Below are 21568 nucleotides of genomic sequence, written 5' to 3'. Positions count from 1 at the left end.
AAAAAAACCAAATCAAATCACATCAAATCAAATCACAATCCTCTGTGCTAGTTAGTGCCAAGTTTGGAGGTGGAATTAATTACCAATTAATGGCCTCTTGCCACCACTGCTGGTATTTACCCTACTTCAGCCAGGGCAAGGGATGTCGCTATGGGGCAAGCACAGCAGCTGAATCCTCACAACAAGCATGCCACCTCCAGGGCTGGGGGAAGGTCCTATAATCAAAGGAACGGGTGAGGGGCTAGACATCATGAGGGAGTGGCGACAGCAATCTGCTCATTCTCAATTTCATTTTCTTGCCTTATCTCTATAACCACTGATTCCCTCCCTGAACAAAAGCCTGTCTATCTCAGCCTTGAATTTACTGAACAACCCAGCCCTCCACAGGCCTCTGTGGTAAAGAATTGTGCAGCTTCATGGCACTCCGAGAGAGTTTCTGCCTCAGAAGAGCTGCTGGTCTCTTCCTCCTGCCTGCTAGCTCTTAGTCAGTGAGACTTCTCCCACTGGGTCCTTGACTTCTATCAGGAGCCTGACTGGCTGGCTTGGGTGAACCTCAAAAATAAAACACGCATTGCAAGTCTCTTGACAGTTCTCTAGGCTGCAGCTGAGACCCTTAACACCTCAAAAAAGATTCCACCTGTATGTTCTCTACCTCCTGTGCCATCCTTTCACATTGCTCCATAAGAAGCATTCCATAACAGAAAATAAAAGTCCTACAGCTTTCTTTAAATTCATTCACAGAATGAGGACTGTACCAACTGGACCAGCATTTATTGCCCATCCCTAATTGATAGAGTCAACCACATTGTTGTGGGTCTGGAGTCAGATGTAGGTAAGACCAGGTAAGGATAGTAGTTTCCTTCCCTAAAGGAAATCATTGAACCAGATGGGTTTTTCCAACCAATTGAAAATGGATTCCTCGTCTCATTAGATTCTTACTTCCAGATTTTTTTTTAGTTCAAATTCCATCTATCATCGCCGAATTTTAACCCGGGTTCCCAGAACATTAGAGATAACAAGGTGTGGAGCTGGATGAACACAGCAGGCCAAGCAGCATCAGAGGAGCAGGAAGGCTGATGTTTTGGGCCTAGACCCTTCTTCGGAAATGATTCTTCAGATTTCTGAAGAAGGGTCTAGGCCCGAAACGTCAGCCTTCCCGCTCCTCTGATGCTGCTTGGCCTGCTGTGTACATCCAGCTCTACACCCTGTTATCTTAGATTCTCCAGCATCTGCAGTTCCTACTATCTTCCCAGAACATTACCTCAGTCTCTGGATTAGTAGCCCAGCAATAATGCCACTAGGCCATCACCTCCCTAATAGCAAGGCAGCAGTGTCTTCTCCCTGAAGTTTGTTTTATTGAACAGCTGAGCTGCATTGGTTTCAGTACTTTCCAATCCACTTCTGCAAAAGACATTACAAAGTGTGAAAGGAAACTTGTGCAGGCTCACTTCCCGATCTAGTATGTTGTGGTTTCTCACTTGGTCTCACACAACAAAGACTAGATACGATTGCACACCACATAAAAGTCAGAAAATTCAGTGGTAATGTTAATTCATCTGAAAGCGCTGGAAAGGCAGATGATGCGTAATATTGGGTAGATTTGCATTAGCGCAAGGTAGTATCTAAGAGATAGATAATGCCTGGCGTTGGGCTAAGTGAAGGTGGGCCAAGCTAAGGGGTGGCAATGGCCTAGTGGTAGTATTGATGGACTATTAATCCAGAGGCCCAGATAATGTCCTGGGGTCCTGGGTTCGAATCCTGCCACAGCAGATGGTGGAATTTGAATTCAATAAATATAGAACATAGAACAAAGAACAAAGAACATTACAGCACAGTACAGGCCCTTCGGCCCTCGATGTTGTGCCGCCCTGTCATACCGATCTCAAGCCCATCTAACCTACACTATTCCGTGTACGTCCATATGCTTGTCCAATGATGACTTAAATGTACTTAAAGTTGGCGAATCTACTACCGTTGCAGGCAAAGCGTTCCATTCCCTTACTACTCTCTGAGTAAAGAAACTACCTCTGACATCTGTCCTATATCTTTCACCCCTCAATATCTGGAATTAAGAGTCTAATGATGACTGTGAATCCATTGTCAATTGTTGGGAAAAACCCATCTGGTTCACTAATGTCCTTTAGGAAAGGAAACTGCCATCCTTACCCAGTCTGGCCTACATGTGACTCCAGACCCACAGCAATGTGGTTCACTCTGAACTGCCCTCTGGGCAATTAGGGGTGGGCAATAAATCGCTTAACCAGCGATGCCCTCATCCTGTGAATGAATAAAGGAAAAAGGATGCTTGACGGTATAGGATAATGGGGACTGCAGATGCTGGATGCTGCTTGGCCTGCTGTATTCATCCAGCTCCACACTTTGTTATCTCTGCTTTACTGTATATCTGATTTGTACAGTCCATTTCTTAGATTCAAAAGTTGCAGTGTCTAGTTTCAATATTTAACATCTCTGAGACATGCAGTGAAGAGTAGTGTTGGATATTGTTATCATGCATTTAGAACGCTCCTCACACAAACCAGTTCCAAAAGAATTGATATAAAGCATGTAAATTCTCATATCCACAGTCTGCATTCACACTGTTGCATTACTGTACAAAGTTAACCCAAAGCACTGCACAGAATCACAGGGAAATGTGGACACGGAGACAAAGGGGGAGACTTCAGGTGCGGTGACGGGTTAGGTTTTGACGAGAACCTTAAAGGAAGAAAGAGATGTGCCTGAAAGTAAATTGATCAAAGCGGAGGAGAAGTAGATAAATGAACGAGAGGAGATAGATGAGTGATAGGGCACGGCATTGAAGATAACAGTGTCCAGGGCAGCCATGGTGCAAATTAAACACAAACTATTAGTCTGATCGGGACTCAAAATCGGTATCACAGCCAGCTGGGTGCAAATCCTAAACAGAACCGTTATCGGCCCGGGAGAAGTTTTTGACTGTTTTTCTGGCTAGCAATTACATTTGCGAAAACCAATTCGGAACCATCAGATCAAACCCGATTCCGAACAATGACAACAGTTTTAGTGTTCATTCACTGAAACCAACAGGAAAGACAGTACAACCATCAAAGGGACAGAGAGAGGAACAGGGCACATCTGATCACTGTACCTTGGACAGAGCAGCCGATGTCAGTCTTTGACCAGAGAGCGAATATCGACTGAATGTTACAACAGATCTGAATCTGGACTGTACGCTGTGGCATCGAAACACACACAGAGCCAGGGACGCTTCCGTCTTCCTGTTTACTTTCTCGCTAAGTGTTCCTGACCCTCTCCCACCTCATGTATAGCATGAGAAGCTCGTCCCATTTGGAAGACAGACACTTGTCCCAGCAAAGCTATGAAAAAAGACACTTCCTGAGAAATAATATTTATTGCCCTTGGAGCTGCTCATTGATCTGCGATTCCTTGCCCAGAAGACCAAATTGATCGACATCTGGAAATATATCCTCTCTTTCTGCCCCAGTAAATAGCAAAATTACATCCTCTTCTCTAGAAGATGGTGACATGCCGGATGTGGGAGTTGCCACCCAATGGCACTCATCATTGCAGCTTGTCTGAACTTGAAATTAATTCTTGCCCACTGCTTCTGGCCCACTGTTTGTTGTGACCAAATACATTGGCAATCATTTACCATGTAATGTTATCAAAACAGCTTTCTTCAGTCAGTATTTCTTCAGTACATGTCCCAATAACAGGTATCATACACTTGCTATTCATTTTGTCAACTATTTAAACCAGATTTTTTGGTGCTCACATCTTTGTCACAACATCCCACTCACCATTCACTTCCTAAACAGTCAATTAGTAAAATCAAACAGGTCGCTGCATTGAGCAGCCTGGCTGTACAGAAGAGGAAGACAAAAGTAGGAGTGGTAGTGATAGAGGATTCATTAGTTTGGGGATCAGACAGGTTCCACAGACATAACTTAAGGATGGTATATGTCCCCTTTGCACCAGGCTCAGGGAAGTCTCTGATCAGCTGCAGGGAACCCTGAAGGGAGATGGTGACAAGGCAGAAGCCATAGCACACATTGATGCCAACAATACAGATAGAATGAAGGATGAGGTTTTGCATCAGGAATTTAGGGAGTTAGGCAGTGAATTGAAGAGCAGGTGGTAATCTTCCGATTATGTCCAGTACCAGTGAGTGTAAAAATAGGGGTATAGCGCAGATGAAAGCGTGGATCAGGAGTAGGTACAGGAGAGAGGGTTTTAGATTCCTGGTCACTGGGACTTTTTCTGGGAAAGTGGGTGTTCTACAGGGGAACAGTCTGCAACTGAACCAGAATAGGTCAGATATCCTTGGTGGGGGGGGTGGGGGTGGGGGTGGGGGTTCTAGTGCTGCTGTGAGGAATTTAATCTAGTTTTTAGGGGACAGGGGACTCAGTGCATTTGTTCAATAGTGACACTCCATACCTTAGGAAAGGAACCAAGGCAGAGGGAGCTCAGTTATATTGAGTTTCAAGGGAGGCCTCTAATTCTAGGAGTATTATAGGTAAAACAGATAAGTTCAGGGTATAGATTGACATGTTGATTTGTGATGTGGCCATCACAGAGATATGGTTAAGGGAGGAACAGTACTGGGAACTCAATCTTCTGGGGTTTAGGAACTTCGAGTGGGAGAGAGGAGGTGTAACAGAGAAGGTGGTGTTGCATTTTTAATTAAGGTGTCGGTTACTGCAATAAGGAGGGACAAAACCTTGGAAGGGCCTTCAAGTGAGGCTTTTTGAGGAGAGTTTAGGAATAAAAAAGGGGGGCAGTCGCACTGTTGAGAGTGTACTATAGAACCCTAAACAGCAGGCAATAGAAGAGCAGAAATGTGGACAATTCATTGAGATTTGTAAAAATAATGAGGGGGCAATTATATAGGGGATATCAAATTCCCCAACATTAATTGTGATGGTCATAGTGTAAAGGGTTTAGAGAGGAGAGAGTTCTTGAATTTATTGAAGAGAGTTCTTTGTGTCAGTTCATAGAGTTGAATGAGGAATGGTGCAGCGTCGGACCTAATTCTGGGGAGAAAAACAAGGTGACAGACAGAGTATTTTAGCAATACAATACCTTTTGTTTTAAGCAGAATAGTAGTGGGGGACGACATTCAGCATGGAATTGGAAAGAGTCAAGCCAAACATGTTCCCCTTTAGGTGAAATGTAGTAGCAAAAAGTCCAGAGAACCCCGAACGGCCAGGAATATTCAGGACAGGATAAGGAGGAATAGAGAAACTTTTATCAAAGGAAGAAAATCAATGCCAGCCCTAACAGAGTGGAAAAAGTGTAAGGATAAACTTAGGGAAGCAATTAGGACAGCAAAGAGGAGATATGTAAAAACACCGACAGTAAGTTTACACAGAATCCAAAGATATTGCAGAATTATATCAAGAGGGAGAGGATAACCTGGGAAAAAGGGATTAGGGAGCAAGGGTAGGAGGACTTTGGTAGGGCATTGAGCGAGTGCTTCACATTTGCCTTCACCTTGGAGAAAAAGCACATTAGTACAGAATTGGAGAAGATGGACTGTGAAGTTTATGAGTAGATTGACATGGGGAATAAGGAGGTAGTGAAGATTCAATGGGTTCAAAAGTGAACAGATCCCCAGGTCTGGATAAGTTGTACCCCAGGCAACTGAGGGAGAGCGGGGAGGAAATTGCAGGGACCCTGGCCTAAATTTTGAATTCCTCTCTGGCCACAGGTGAGGTGCAACAGGACCAGAGGACAGTTTCTCAACAAGAGTGATAGGGCTAAAGCAGAGAATTACAGACCAGTGAGTCTGGTAGGGGAAACAACTGGAGAAAATTCTGAAGGAGAGAATTACTCTTCCCTTGGAGAGTAAAGATTTGATCAGGGTCAGTCACCATGGCTTTGTCAGAGGGACGTCATATCTAACAAACATGACCTCCGTCTGACAAAGCCATGGTGACTGACCCTGATCAAATGTCTGAATTTTTTAAGGACGTGACCAGCTGTGTATATGAGTATAGTGCAGTTGATGTAGTTTATATGGACTTCAGCAAAGCATTTGGCAAGTCCTTATATGGAAGATAGATAAAGACGATAAAAGCACATGGAATTCTGGGCAACCTGGAAAGTTTTATTTAATATTGGCTGAGTGACAGAAGACAGATGGTGAGGGCAGGTAGTTGCTTGTGTGACTGCAGGCTAGTGTTCAGTTACATGCCACAGGGATCAGTGTTGTGTATTGTATATAAAATGACAAACAAGAAAATACGAGGGGGTGGTCAGAAGCCAGTATGTGGATGACACAAGGATTTTCTGAAGAAGGTTCCCGACCTGAAGCGTCAGTTTTCCTGCTCCTCTGTAGCTGCCTGGCCTGCTGTGTTCCTCCAGCTCCACACTGTGTTATCTCTAACTCCAACATCTACAGTTCTTACGATCACAAAGGTTGACCATGTTGTTGATAGTGAGGAAGAAAGTTTTAGGTTACAATAAGATATAGATGGATTGATCAGATTGGTCAGAACAGTGGCAAATTTAATTTAACCCTGATAAGTGTGAGGTCATGGAATTTGGAAGAAGTAACAAGACATTGGAGTTCTCAATGAATGGCAAGGCACTAGGAAGCTTGAGGAACAAAGGAAATTTGAGGTAGCTCTCCTCAAATCACTGAAGGCAGCAGATTAATAGAGTAATTAAGAAAGCATATGGGATTTGCATTTATCAGTCGTGGCATAGATTATAAGAGCAGGAAAGTTATGTCGGAGCTATACAGATGTTTGGTTAGGTTGTAGCTGGGGTACTGTGTGCAGTTCTGGTCATAACACTATGCAACAAACGTGATTGTGCTGAATAGGGTGCAGAGGCAAAAAGCCAGGATGTTGACTGGGATAAAGCACATTATCTTTGTAGAGAGGCTATATAAGCACGGGTAGTTTTCTTTAGAGCGAAGAAGGCTAAGATGTGGACCTGATGTAGGTGTTTAAGGTTATGAGGGACATGGGTAGGGTGGATAGAAAGCAGTTATTCCCAAGGTAGAGGGTCAATAACAAGAGGATATGATTTTAAGGTAAAGGACAGAAAGTTTAGAGGGGATTTCAAAAATATCTTTTGGACCCAGAGGGTGGTGCATGTTTGGAATGCACTGCCTGGGAGGGTAATTGAGGCAGGAAACTTCACACCCTTTAAAAAGTACTTGGATGAGCTATTGAAGTGTCATAACATTAAAGACTATGGGGCCAGTGTGGGGAAGTGGGACTAGTGCAGATTTTAGAATAGTTTTATGCTGGGACAGACACGATGGGCCAGAGGGTTTCATCTGTATTGTATGAATCTATGATGAATGATTTCCTTTATCTCACTATCAGACTGCGTACCCTAAACACTCAATTCAAATTGCAGTCTCAACTGTTGTTTAAATTTACAACCACAGTACAGAAAGATATCATTTGTCAAGCAAGGGCATTAGCATGCAAGCACTGCACTTGCATATGGGTGCTATGAGCTCACACAAGCAATACATTTCATTGAAAGCCACAATCCTCAGCAATGACTTTCAGACACTCCAAGTGTTTTATTTTCCTTTGTAAATCAGTAACATGTGTGGCGCATGCACATGTGGATGTGTGATACTTAAGAGAAAATCCCAGCAGAAATCCAAGAGCAGCAAGTCCAGAAAGCAAACTATTTTGTTTTGTCTTAGTTTTGAATCAACAACATCACAACTGGCTATCTACTTTTCAGAAGCATGAATGCTGACATTTACTGCCATGTTCCCACCCAAACAAGTGCCCCAAAGCGAGACCATGAATCAGACACTCCCATCTCATCAGCCTACACTAAACATTTTCCTCACCCCTACCTTTCCCTTAGCTCCAGGCTCCCAACAGCAGCAGACTTCATATTTCATGCCTCCTTTTTGGAATTGGTGTTAATGTAACTGAATGAGTAATGATCTGGGAACAAAGGTTCAAATCCCACTACCACAGTCAGCAGAATTTAAATTCAATTATCAAATTCAATTAGATAAAGTTACTGAACCCAGAATATGAAGCTAATTTCAGTAACGAGGCCTGGAAATTAACTTTGATTGCAGGAAATGCCCATCTGGTCCACCAATGAACTTAAGGGAAGGAGATCTGCCACCCTTACCATTATAGATATTTCTAACCAATCTGTTCAGGCATGAATGACACATATTTGGAGCAGGTGGGACGTGAACTCATGCCTGCTAGCCAGTGTTAAGGACATGTCTGCTACAAGCAGACCCCTCCTTACTGCTCTATTGTAGTGGCACTGAAGGGGTTAATGCTCATTTAATTCAGTTCCTATTGATGTCACATGCAGTCTGTTGTTGGGAAACAAAGTGTCTGTTGTGGCATTGTAGGGAGCAGATGTATCTGTCCCAGTTTAGTAAGGTCTTTTTGTATTTATGCCTGACCAAATGTAGCAGTACTATTGCTGCCCTATAATAAACTTACTTGTCAACAAAGAACAGTGCCTCTTCTGTAGATGCTCTCAAAAAATGAAATCTCTATCACTAATCACTGGATGGGCCCAAGACAAAGCCTGGAATAAACAGTTTGCTTTATGAGGCAACACTAGACAGGCTAGGCCTGCATCCTCTGGAGTTTAGATGAGTCAGGGATGACTTAATTGCAACATATAAGATCCTGAGGGGACTTGATTATGTAGATGTTGAAAAATATTTCCTCTTTTGGCTGATCTAGATCTAGGATCATAGTTTGAAAAACAGCGGCACCCATTCAAAACAGAGATGAGGAAACATTTTCTTCTCTCAGAGGATTGGAATTTGCTTCCTCAAAAGGCAGTGGATGCAGAACCTTGAAATACTTTTAGACAGAGCTAGACAGATTCTTGGTTACCATAGGGATGAAAGATTAGTGCTGGATCCCATATTGTTCATGATACACATAAACTGTACAGATGAGAATGTGGAGAAGAGGCGATAAGTAAGTTTGCGAATGACATGAAGACTGGCCATGTGGTTAATAATGAAGAAGGTCTTAGGTTACGGGAAAATATAGACGAATTGGTCAGATGGGCAGATCAGTAGCAGATGAAATTTCATCTTGATAAATGTTTGGAAGGAAGTAACAAGACAAGGGATTACTCAATGAATGGCAGGACACTGGGAAGCTCAGGGGAACATTGGGATCTTGGGGTGTTCATGTCCCTAATTTTAGGGAAATGCAGGAATATAGTGTTGACGTCAAAAGCAGATCAGCTAGAAACCAAGCGGAGGCTTGGGGCCCGCTTTGCAGAACACCTCCGCTCAGTTCGCAATAAACAACTGCACCTCCCAGTCGCAAACCATTTTAACTCCCGCTCCCATTCCTTAGACGACATGTCCATCATGGGCCTCCTGCAGTGCCACAATGATGCCACCCAAAGGTTGCAGGAACATCAACTCATATTTTGCTTAGGAACCCTGCAGCCCAATGGTATCAATGTGGACTTCACAAGCTTCAAAATCTCCCCATCCCCCACTGCATCCCAAAACTAGCCCAGCTCGTCCCTGCCTCCCTAACCTGTTCTTCCTCTCAACTATCCCCTCATCCCACCTCAAGCCACACCTCCATTTCCCACCTACTAACCTCATCTGTCCTCCCCGGACTGACCTATCCCCTCCCCACCTCCCCACCTATACTCTCCTCTCCACCTATCTTCTCCTCTATCCATCTTCGGTCTGCCTCCCCCTCTCTCCCTATTTATTCCAGAACCCTCTCCCCATCCCCCTCTCTGATGAAGGGTCTAGGCCCGAAACGTCAGCTTTTGTGCTCCTGAGATGCTGCTTGGCCTGCTGTGTTCATCCAGCTCCACACTTTGTCATCTCAGCTTTGATCTTATTCAATAATGGATCAGGCTCGAAGGGCCAAGTCATCTATTCTTGTTGTTGCTCATATCTACAAAAAGAAAGATGAAGAAGGATCGATAGCAGCAAACTAACTCAAACAGACCCTAACCAGGAATCCATACTGGTGGAAGAGGGAAATTCCACAGGTCTGAGGAATTGTGATCTGAACCTAGTTTGGCCTACAGGTGATACCAGATCCACAGTAACTCTTAATTGGCAGCTAAAATAGTCTACCAAGTTATTCAGATCAAGGGCAGTTAGAGACGGGCAACAAAAGTTGGCCCTACCTTCCCTGCCCACACCACATGAAAAAAATAAAGATTATAAATCAAAATATGACACTGGATCACAGAAGGAGAAATTCAGGTAGTTTGAAAAGTTTTAAGATGTGTATTATGGGAGAAACATGAGTCTTGAGAAGCACATTTTGAGCTACGAGCTAGGCACAGGCAACAATATTTCACTAATGAAAATCAGAGCTGTGCATGAGGCCAGAGTTAGCTCAGCATAGACATCCAAATGTCACTCAAAAATATGAACTGGCCTTTGCAAGTACTTTAAACAGTAAATCTGTGGAGAATTCTAGAGGATTTCAACTTCCTCATCTGCTAATATATGGGTCCAATAGACTGACAGACAAGTCTATGGCCATCCAACTAGCAAACTGAATGATCCATAAAATTAGCTACTTTTTTTTAGTGTTTGGTATCCTACATCATTGTCTGGCCTTTTAAGTACAACGGCAGACATATTGGGACCATAATGGCAAAATAGGAGTTTGCTAAGAAAACAAGCAGGCTGATCTGGCTTAAGAACTATGTCAATTACTAAAAGGGTCAGTATTGGCAACAGCATTAGGGTTGGGGGTGATAGTGGGGATATGGCAATTTGAGTGACAGCTGGGATGTTGACATTGTTGAATTTAGAAGAGGTAAACAACAGACAGAATAGGACTACATCAAAGTAGCCACATAGAATTAGACTGTAAACCATAAGAAACAGGAGCAGATGTAGGCCATTCAGCCCATCAAAGCTGCCCCACCATTCAATGAGATCATGGATGATCCAATTTCCTGCCTTTTCCTCATGCCCTTAATTCCGTTATTGTTCAAATTCTGTCTATCTCAGTGCTTGAATATACGTACTGACCAACCCCTGACAGCCCTCTCTGGTAATAAATTCCACAGATTCATTTCCCTCTGAGAGAAGCAATTCCTCCTCATCTCTGTCTTAACTTTACGACCCCCATATTCCGAGCATGCACTTTTGCCCTAGACTCTCCCGCAAGTGGAAACAACTTTTCCCACAGCTACCCTGTTGAGTCACCTAAGAATCTTGTAAGTTTCAATAAGGTCACCTCTCATTCTCATTCCACTAAGTACAGGCCCAATCTATTGAACCTCTCTTTGTATGATTATTCCTCTATACCTGGTATCAGCCTAGTGAATGCCTCTAATGCCAATATATCCTTCCTTAGACAAGGGGACCAAAGCCATTCACAGAATTCCAACTGTGATCTGACCAGTGCACTGTATAGTTTCAGCAAAGCCTCCCTCCTTTTATACTTCATTCCCTTAGAAACAAAGGCCCAATGTCCATTTGGCTTCCCTGTTACCCAATGAATTTGGATGCTAGCTTTTTGAGATTCATGCACCAGGAGATTGAAATCCCTCTGCAGTCTTTCTCCAGGTAAATAGTATTCAGTCCTTCTGTTCTTCCTGCCATAGTGCATAAGCTCACACTTCCCCACATTATACTTTACTCATTTAAACTGTCTATATCCTTCTGCAGTTTCGGTGTGTCATCATCACCAATTACCTTTCCACTTATTTTTATGTCATCTGCAAACTTGATTCTCTGCCTTCTTTTAGTTAACCAATCCTCTGCCCATGCTAATTTACTACCTTCAACATGATGAGCTCTTATTAAGGAGCTTAATGTGTGGTACCTTATCTGAAAATCCAAGTATATTACATTTACTGCTTCCCATTTATCTACGTTCGATGTTACCTCATCAAAGAATTCCAGTAAATCTGTCAGGCATCATTTCCCCTTCATGAAACCATGCTGACTCTGCTTGATCATATTAAGCATTTCTAAAAGCACTGCTATTACAACCTTTATAATAGACTCTAACATTTTCTCAAAAGCCAATGTTAAGCTTACTTGCCTATAATTGTCTATTTTTTTGCTTCCTTCCCTTCATAAATAAAGATGTTACATTGGCAGTCTTCCAATCCTCTAGGGCTTTTCTAGAATCTAAGGATTCTTCAAACGGTGCATTCACTATCTCTGTAGCTGCTTCTTTTAATATTCCAGGATGCATCCCATCAGGTTCAGGAGATTTATCAATTTTTAGCCCCGTTACATTCCCAAACACTTTTTTGAGAGTGATTGTTATTCTATTTGTTTCCTCTCCTCCTTTTGCATCTTGAATGTTGAGTAATTTTGGGATGCTGTTATTGATTTTTAGTGTGAAATCTCCTGCCAAGTAGTTTGAGTCATACCTTGCACATAGGAAGATGGTCATGATTGTTGGAAGTCAGCATCTCAACTCCAGGACATCTCTGCAGGAGTTCCTTGGGGTAGTATCCTAGGCCCAATCATCTTCAGCTGCTTCATCAATGACCTTCCCTCCATCATAAGGTCAGAATTGGAGATGTTCGCCAATGATTACACAATGTTCAGCACTGTTCGCAACTCCTCAGATACTGAAGCAGCCCATGTTCAAATGCAACAAGATCTGAGCAATATCCAGGCTTGGACAGACAAATGGCAAGTAACATTCGTGCCACACAAATGCTGAACAATGTCTATCTTTAATAAGAGACAGTCTAACCACTACCCCTTGACATTCAATTGAGTTACCATCACTGAATCACCCACTATCAACAACCTGGGAGTTATGATTGACCAGAACTCAACTATACACACTGTATAAGCACAATGGCAACAAAAGCAGGTCCAAACTTAAGAATACTGCAGTGAGTAACTCACCTCCTGATTCCCCAAAGCTGTCCACCACCTACAAGGTACAAGTCAGGAGTGCGATGGAATGCTCCCCATTCGTCTGGATTGCTGCAGCTCCAATAACACTCAAGAAGCTTGACACCTTTCAGGGCAAAGCAGCCCGCTTGATTGGCACCACATCCAGCCCCTCCACCACCGATGCTCAGTAACTGCAGTTTATACTATCTACAAGATGCACTGCAATTCACCAAAGATTCTTATACAACACCTTCTAAACCCACATCCACTTCCATTTAGAAGGACAGGGGCAGCAGATACATGATAATAACAAGTTCTCCTTCAAGTGTCTCACCATCTTGACTTGGAAATATATCACCATTCTTTCACGGTTGCTCAGCCAAAATCCTAAACTCCCTTCCTAAAGACATTGTGGGTCAGCATCCAACAAATGGACTGTAGTGGTTCCCTTTTTGCTTTCTCTTCAACTTCTATTTTCATCTCTAGATTAGATGGATTGCCTCACAGAGTTGGCTCACCCAACATTGCGCTGGATCTGTTAGCAAGTGGCTCGTGTTGAAGGAACTGCATTTTTCTTAGACCTGGAGAACCGTTCCAAGGCCATAAGCAATTGAGGCATTATATATAAAAGCATTTCCAGCCTCCCCTGTGGCCAATGAACTCTAAAATTTATCCAGTATTCTGACATCTGTCTCCACTTCATTTATAAACTTGGATGCATTCCATCTATTGCACATACCTCACAAATGTGTAGAGTGGCATTTAGATTTGAAATCCCCATTTGATCGATTGCTGCATTTTGCTGCATGATCGCGAATGCATTCCTCACAACTGCAGTTTCTAGATTGGAAAATAGTGACAGTATTTCATCAAGTCACTTGTATAGCTTCGGGGTATTTGTGTGTGACACCTCAAGAAAAACAAATACCTCACAACTTCAATCCTGGAGGTTGCTGGCAGGACAGAATAAAACTTACAGCAATTGTATACTGAATTCTATCCTAATATACCCTCAATGACTTTCTTCATTGCAACATTTCAACATCTCAATAGAATGGCTGTGGCAGAGAAAAGTAAACGTAAAATAACTTGAAAAACACAAAGACAAATTTGGCATCTATTGATGATAATTTTCCCTGCAGTTGCTATATTTAGCCACTGGATGGTTTGTATCCTTAGGTTTCCTTGCTTCAATCAAAAAAACGCAGACGTTCAGAGGATTTTTCCAGTTGGCTGTCACCAGTTAGGCAGATCTAAATCCACCCAGACGAATCTTAGCAGAAAAAGATAAAAGGATGCATGGCCTCTTAGGAAATGACTGCTCTAATTTTCCTTGTTGTATTGTCTTTAGTGTGTGGAATTGTGTTGCAATTAAATATACGTTTCGATAAAATTTGGCCACTGTTGGAATGCAGGAAACATAACAACCAATCAACATCTTTGAACCTCAATGTAAAAATAACTTGATATTCTGTCTTTGTGATGCTGATGTGGGATCAATGTTGATTAAGAGAGCAGGGGTAATGCCTCGCTCTCCTTCAAAATGACCCCATGGGATCTTTTGCGGATGCACTTCTCATATGATACTCAAGCAGGTATTTGGAGCCCCAATTTAGAAAGTTATCTGAAAAACAGCATGTCCTTGTGTGCACTCCTTCAGTACCACACTCAGTCTTGATCTTCATACTAAACCCCTTAACTTGACGATTTAGAGGTCAGAGTGACTATAACATAAGACAATAAGGCATAAGTGTAGAATTAGGTCAGTTGGCCCAACAAATTTGTTCCACCATTCAATCATGACTGAGTGTCACCAACAAAAATAAAGAATTAAACATTACAGTCCTTCTTCCTAACATATAGAAAAACAAAGGCAGCCTGCTCCCACTCTCACCGCTCACCACCCAGGCTCCCCGCTCCCACTCTCACCGCTCACCACCCAGGCTCCCCGCTCCCACTCTCACCGCTCACCACCCAGGCTCCCCGCTCCCACTCTCACCGCTCACCACCCAGGCTCCCCGCTCCCACTCTCACCGCTCACCACTCAGGCTCCCCGCTCCCACTCTCACCGCTCACCACCCAGGCTCCCCGCTCCCACTCTCACCGCTAACCACTCAGGCAGCCTTCTCCCACTCTCACCGCTAACCACCCAGGCTCCCTGCTCCCACTTTCACCGCTAACCACCCAGGCTCCCTGCTCCCACTCTCACCGCTAACCACTCAGGCAGCCTGCTCCCACTCTCACCGCTAACCACCCAGGCTCCCTGCCCCACTTTTACCGCTAACCACTCAGGTAGCCTGCTCCCACTCTCACTGCTAACCACCCAGGCTCCCCGCTCCCACTCTCACCACTAACCACTCAGGTAGCCTTCTCCCACTCTTTCTGCTTTGCTGCCAGCTCCCACTCTCACTGCCAGCCGCATTTGATGAATGGAGGACTCCAGTAATGACGTCAGTAATGGGTGCCAATTCCAGTGCATGTATGCCTGGCATTCTGAATGGACGGCATGGTGCCTGTCATGTGGAACCAGTGCAGCACACTCAGTATCTGCTGAATAGATGCACAGACCTCAACATCATTGCTGTTTTTGTCAGTGCCCAGCAGCAGTGACTAGGCCAGAGGGGGAATGACGGTCCTTGCTCTCACTTCAAATACGTTGGCATGGTGGCTTAGTGGTTAACACTACTGTCCCATAGTGCCACAGTGCTGGGGTCAATTCCACCCTCAGGCGACTGACTTTATGGAGTTTGTACATTCTCCCCATGCCTGTGTGGGTTTTCTCTGGGTGCTCTGGTTTCCTCACACAGACAAAGGTGTGCAGGCTAGGTAGATTAGGGATAGGGTGGGGGTCTGGAAGGGATGATTTTTGGAGGGTCAGTACGGGACTTGATGAACCAAATGGCCTCCATCTGCACTGTAGGGATTCAATGACTCTCTCATAGAGACAGGGTGGTGCCAGAGAGAGGAGTAGCCATGCATTGGAAACATAGTTGCTTCCCCTCAGGTCACCCCAAAGGTGTCCAGTCCCTCAACTTTCAGCACCAATGCAATGTTCCTGCCCTGCCTCACTTACTGCTGCTGTCTCCCAAACAGGAAGCACTACCATTAACTGCAGATACTTTCCATCATACTAGCTAAAGGCACCATACATGCAATCGTGTACATAACTGACATTTTATTCATCAACTGAAAAGTTTCAATGAATGCGGAAATAAATACATCCACATGAACTGGACAATTGGCTAATTGGCGTGTAACCAGCATGAAGTTATGCCAGAGAAGAAAGTCTAAACCCAGCACATTCCTCTTACAAGCAGGTTTCAGTAAGGTTCTGTCCGGCCCTTCGAGCTTGATGGTGTGTATTTTGATCATGGTCTCTCACATGTCCCTCCAGGTCAGAGTGCTGCTCCTTCTCTGTAGATGATTGTTCTCAGTCCCCCATTTGGTCTGCAATCCAAAAGCCTGGTGTCAGCTCCTGTTGAGAAGGGTACAGCATGCCATGTTGGTGTGGCACATCCTTTCTGGACCCCAGGGCAAGGCTCCTCTGCAATGGTGCAGGTATTGTAACCCCATCTTGAAAAGGAATAGGGTCTGTTCCACTATGGTCCTGGTGGGACCATGGGCAGCATTGTATTATCATTTGCCTTCAGTTTGTTTTTCAGGAAGGAGCTCTCAGCCTTCCTTGGAGAAGGTAACCTTTGTCTCCCAGCAGCCATCCCTGTATAACCTGAAAATCTGGGCAAGACACAAGCTGTATGCTCTCCAGTGTGTAAACATCAGGATACCTGGCTCCCACTGCTATAATGGGACACTTATGGTCACAGATGAGCTCAACAGGGAGGCAATGGCTCAGTCGTATTATTGCTGGACTGTTAATCCAGAGACCCAAGTAATGTTCTGGGGTCCTGGGTTTGAATCCTGCCATGGCAGATGGTGGGATTTGAATTCAGTAAATGTCTGCAATTAGGAGTCTGTTGATGATCATGAATCCATTGTCGGTTGTCAGGGTGAAAACCCATCTGGTTCACTAATGCCCTTTAGGGAAGAAAACTGCCATTCTTACCTGGTCCAGCCTACTTGTGACTCCAAAGCCACAGCAATGTGGCTGGCACTTAACTGCCCTCTGGGCAATTAGAGATGGGCAATAAATCCTGGCCTAATCAGTGACACCCTCATCCTCTGAATGAATTTAAAAAAAGAACATTGGTGGAATGGGAGACTTTTACATTGATAAACTTGGTGCGTTGATGAACAGATGCTCTCAAAGTTATACACATGCAGTCCATAGCACCCTAGACTAGGGGAGCCAGTTATGGTGGGCAATCCCACTGCCTGAGCTATTTAACTCTCTTCTTCATGAAGGAAGGATATAAACTATTGGAGTCTGGAGAAAATGGCATTGTTACTTTGCAAATGCGTTTGTGAGCCAGGGAATGGGCGATAGAATAGGGCCCCAGTAGCTCCTAGGAACGGTCCTCTGACACAAAAATCCAGGGTAGTTGTGACCTTGATGGACATTCATTCCTTCCTAGCACCAGTCCTGCTGCGATGAATAACACCATTTGATGATAATGGACTGGGACCTCCTCAGTCTACACCCGCAGTGCAAAGATAATGGCAGTGAGATTGCAACATCTGGAGTCTGATCATTCTCCTCCTGCCCCTCCTTGGGGGAATCGTAAGCTGCTGGTCCTCCCTCTGGAGGCTGGAGGTTTCTGTTCTTGCTGAGCATGGTGCCAGTATTCCAATTGTGTCTTCTTCAATTGCTAATGTCTCATGGGGAACAACATCACAAGGTTCCTCCACATGCTGGCCCCTACTCATATGAGTGATAAGGTAACTTGTGGGGCATGTCAGGAATAGAACAGCGTACCAGCAACAGAACTTTTTGTCCCTCATCAGTCCCGATAAAATGACATGTCACATTGAGTCGTGGAGGCTTTACCATGGTCTTAAAATTACATTTCAGCCATTCGGGAGCATTTTTTTCACGCAAGAAGATATTAAAAATAGAATGGTTCCCATGGAAATGCTATGGACACTGAGACAAATAGAACCTTTGAGAGTGAAATCAGTGGATTTTTGTTCAGTAAATGTGAAGGAAAGGTAAAGGAGCAAAGTTGAAGTGCAGAACAGCCTTGATCTAATAATAGAACAGTTTTGAGGCACTGAACAGCCTGTTCTTGTTCTTAATGCTATGTTGATTTTTTTATTGGTTAATGTAAAATTTGGGCAAATTAACATTCCTTCAGTGAAATCTCAGTCAATCAATATATTTCACATCTTGTTGATCTGTTGGAAATGTATCAGATGTAAAACTTTTAATCCAGTAGGTGGATTCCATTTTCTTATTCTCTCGGTGCTTAAGCAATTCATTTCCTGTTCAAAGTATCATATTAAGAAGCACTTTTAGTGCTATGTTCTCCTTTTAAAAGAGTTCTATACCTACTCAAATTTGACTCAACCTAATTAAAGCTATTCATAAACAATTTAATTTGCTTCCTCCAACCATTCACAATATTCCCAGTAGAAGACCGAACTGCTTAATTGGACATTACTGCCTCCTTCAGTTCACTGATCGATAGTAAATATATTGTTAGTCATGAGCTTTCAGATGTTAGAGGGAAATGAGACTTCAATGTCCTTCCAAAGCACAAACACTCTCAAATCTCTTTTGTTATTTAATTTCATATAGATCCTATTCCTTCCTTATTGGGACTAGAACTGGAATTTTTCATATTTTTGACAATATTTGCTTCTAATAATATAGTTCATGAGTGTGTTTCCTTTACATATTTGCTTGAGTCATTGGATGAAATATAAAGGAAAACTCCCATCTACGTTATTTTCTCTTCCAGTGTTTTGCACAATCATTGGAAAATCTATTCTCATATCCTATTTTACTGAAACCCGAATGGCATTAATTATTGTAACTCATTCCAGATATCTGTTACTTTATTTATAAACTACCCGAACCCTTCATAGAGTCATAGAGTCATACAGCATGGAAACAGACCCTTCGGTCTAACCAGCCCATGCTGAACATAATTACAATCTAAATATTTCCCACTTGCTCCTGGCCCATGTCCCTCCAAACCTTTCCTATTTGTGCTCTTAACCAAATGTCTCTTAAATGTTATAATTGTACCCACGTCCACCACTTCCTCAGGAAGTTCAATCCACACTTGAACCACCGTCTGCATTAGAAATTTGCCTCTTACATCTTTTCTAAAACTCTCTCCTCTCACCTTAAAGGTGTGGCGCCTAGCCTTAAAATCTCTCAACCTAGGGAGAAGAAAACTACCACTAACTCTATCTATACCTTTCATTATGTCACAATCTTCTATCAGGTTGCTGCTCAACTTCCTATGCTCCAGTGAAAATGTCCCAGCCTATCTAGTCTTTCTTTGTAACTGGTAAATCTCTTCTGGACCCTCTCCAGCTTGATAATATCCATTCTGTAACTGGGCAACCAGAACTGGACATAATATTCCAGATGAGGCCTCACCAATGTCCTGTACAACCTCAACGTGACTTCCCAACTCCGATAGTCAAAGGACTGAACAATGAAGGCAAGCATGCTAAATGCCTTTTTAACCATCCTGTCTATATGTGATGCAAACTTACAAAACAATATGTACCTGCACCCCCTAGGTTCCAATGTGCTACAAAAGTACCCAAGGCCCTTGCATTAATTGGATAAGCCCTACCCCTGTTTCTGTAACTGACTCTCAGGTATCATGAATGTTTGATTTATATTTTTGAAGAAAATGCATGAATTAATTAGTGAATTGTTTATGAATGCATTTATGAATGCAATGTAGCATTGTTGGTAAAAAGAATAATGCTACCAGGATCAGACTACCATTTTAGGAGATACAGGACCTTAATTTAAACAATTTAAGATCCCCATGTTTAAACCTCTCCATGGTTTTACCCTCCCTACACGCTGTAACCCCCTCCACATGTACAAACTGTCCATTCTCGGATGTTGTGAAACTTGAGAGTTTGCAGAAAAGCTTTACAAGGATGTTGCCGGGACTGGATAGTTTAAGCTATAGGGAGAGGGTAAATAGGCTGGGGCTATTTTTTCCCTGGAGCGTCAGAGGCTAAGTGGTTTATAAAGAGGTTTATGTAGAGGTTTATAAAATCATCAGGGGCATGGATATGGTGAATAACCAAGGTCTTGTTCCTAGGGTGGGGGAGTGCAAAACTAGACGGCATAGGCTAAAGTGAGAGGGAAAAGATTTAAAAAGGACCTGAAGGCTAAAGGTTTCACACAGAGGGTGGTGCACGTATGGACTGAGCTGCTAGAGGAAGTAGTGGAGGCTGGTACATTGACACATTTAAAAGACATCTGCATGGTTTTGCGAATAGGAAGGGTCTGTTTCCGGGCTGTATGGCTCTATGACTCTATCTGAGATCTCAGTTTCTCTAACCTGGACCACTCGTTTGGCCTTTAATTGTTTAAATAGAAGAAAGAATATCTTGTGTGGTTATCCATTGCCACAGTACTAAGCACTGCAGATCCAGAGTTGAACAACAGATGGAAACGTTGAGATTGTTTTCCTCATAAGAACTAATATCAGGGCTGCATTCTCTGTAATCTTTAGCTTACTCACAATGCTTTGTTAAGATTGTTCAATATAATTTTGTCTGAGCAGTCGCCCTTCGTACCGACAATATTGATACTCCTCTAACAAAGACAAATGAACACTGGTTGAACTATAGTACACATAATGTTGATTTTCCAGGAAGTGCTAAGTTAACAAAAATATTGAGAAAATCAAGTTTCTGAAATTGCTTCACAGGGATGATAGGATATAAGTTTGATTGATGGAAAAAATGGCCTTGGGCATTGTTGGCATGACCACGGTTTATTATTTATTAATAGTTGTGAAGTATTGAGTCCTCTTGAGCATCTGTAGCCAATTTAGTGAAGATATTCCCACAATATTGCTCAATGGGCAGTTGCAGAACTGCGAGCCAGTGACAATGAAGGAATCCTAATATATACGTAAGAATTAGAAGGGAACTTAGATGCAACAGAATTCTTCATATGAAAAACCTTTGTCCTTCCAATTTTTGAAAATTCCTCCAAAGTCTATCCAATGAGTTGCACTCTAAGGAAGCAAACAATGACATGTTCAAAGCTGTAGATAATTGAATGAAGCATTGGCTTGTTAAAGCATTTTTGATAGTTGAATCATTTCGGCTGTCCTTTCCATTAACATCCACAGCAAGTCATAGTCTGTGGTTTGTGACTTCATGGCAGAATCCACAAGTTTATCCACACAGTTTTCATCATCCCATTTCATAAGAATTTTTGGTTAGTAGTTAAAAAGTATTCTCTTTTTATTGCTGATTCCAATGTTTGGAATCACAAATTGACACAATAGGCTTCAGTTTATTTTATTTTCTATAAAACAACCAGTCCATTTTAATCAAAGAGGTAGCAAGAACTGCAAATGCTAGAGTCAGAGTCGATACAGTGGGGAGCTGGAGGAACACAGCAGCATCAGAGGAGCAGGAAAATCAGTGATTCGGGCCTAGCCCCTTCATCAGGACTTTTAGTCAAAGCCTTTCTACTTGCAGTGTATTGCTCAGACGTTGCTTTTAAAACTTGTGAATAACCACCAAAGAAGACAGTAATTAAACACAGTGCTGAAGCAAGTCTTGAAAAATTGAAATTTTTGCACCTTAGAGTATAGATTATGGAGCTTACAATCA

General features: G+C 42.9%; 1 protein-coding gene across 2 annotated transcripts in view; it reads right to left on the bottom strand.

Annotated features, from left to right (window-relative positions):
• LOC125446984 (integrin beta-1-like) overlaps nt 1–3438 on the bottom strand; it is a 93063-nt gene extending 89625 nt beyond the window's left edge. Inside the window, exon 1 of one of the 2 annotated variants that reach the window (XM_048521063.2) lies at nt 3128–3438. The gene's annotated coding sequence lies outside the window, so the exon portion shown is untranslated. The remainder of the gene's footprint in view (nt 1–3127) is intronic. The other variant, XM_048521055.2, reaches the window with a different exon arrangement.
• Between the last annotated feature and the right edge of the window lie 18130 nt (nt 3439–21568).

Source organism: Stegostoma tigrinum, chromosome 2 (genome assembly GCF_030684315.1).
Source record: "Stegostoma tigrinum isolate sSteTig4 chromosome 2, sSteTig4.hap1, whole genome shotgun sequence".
In the NCBI taxonomy this organism is placed as follows: Eukaryota; Metazoa; Chordata; class Chondrichthyes; order Orectolobiformes; family Stegostomatidae; genus Stegostoma; species Stegostoma tigrinum.
This window is presented reverse-complemented; position numbering and strand designations above follow the sequence as displayed.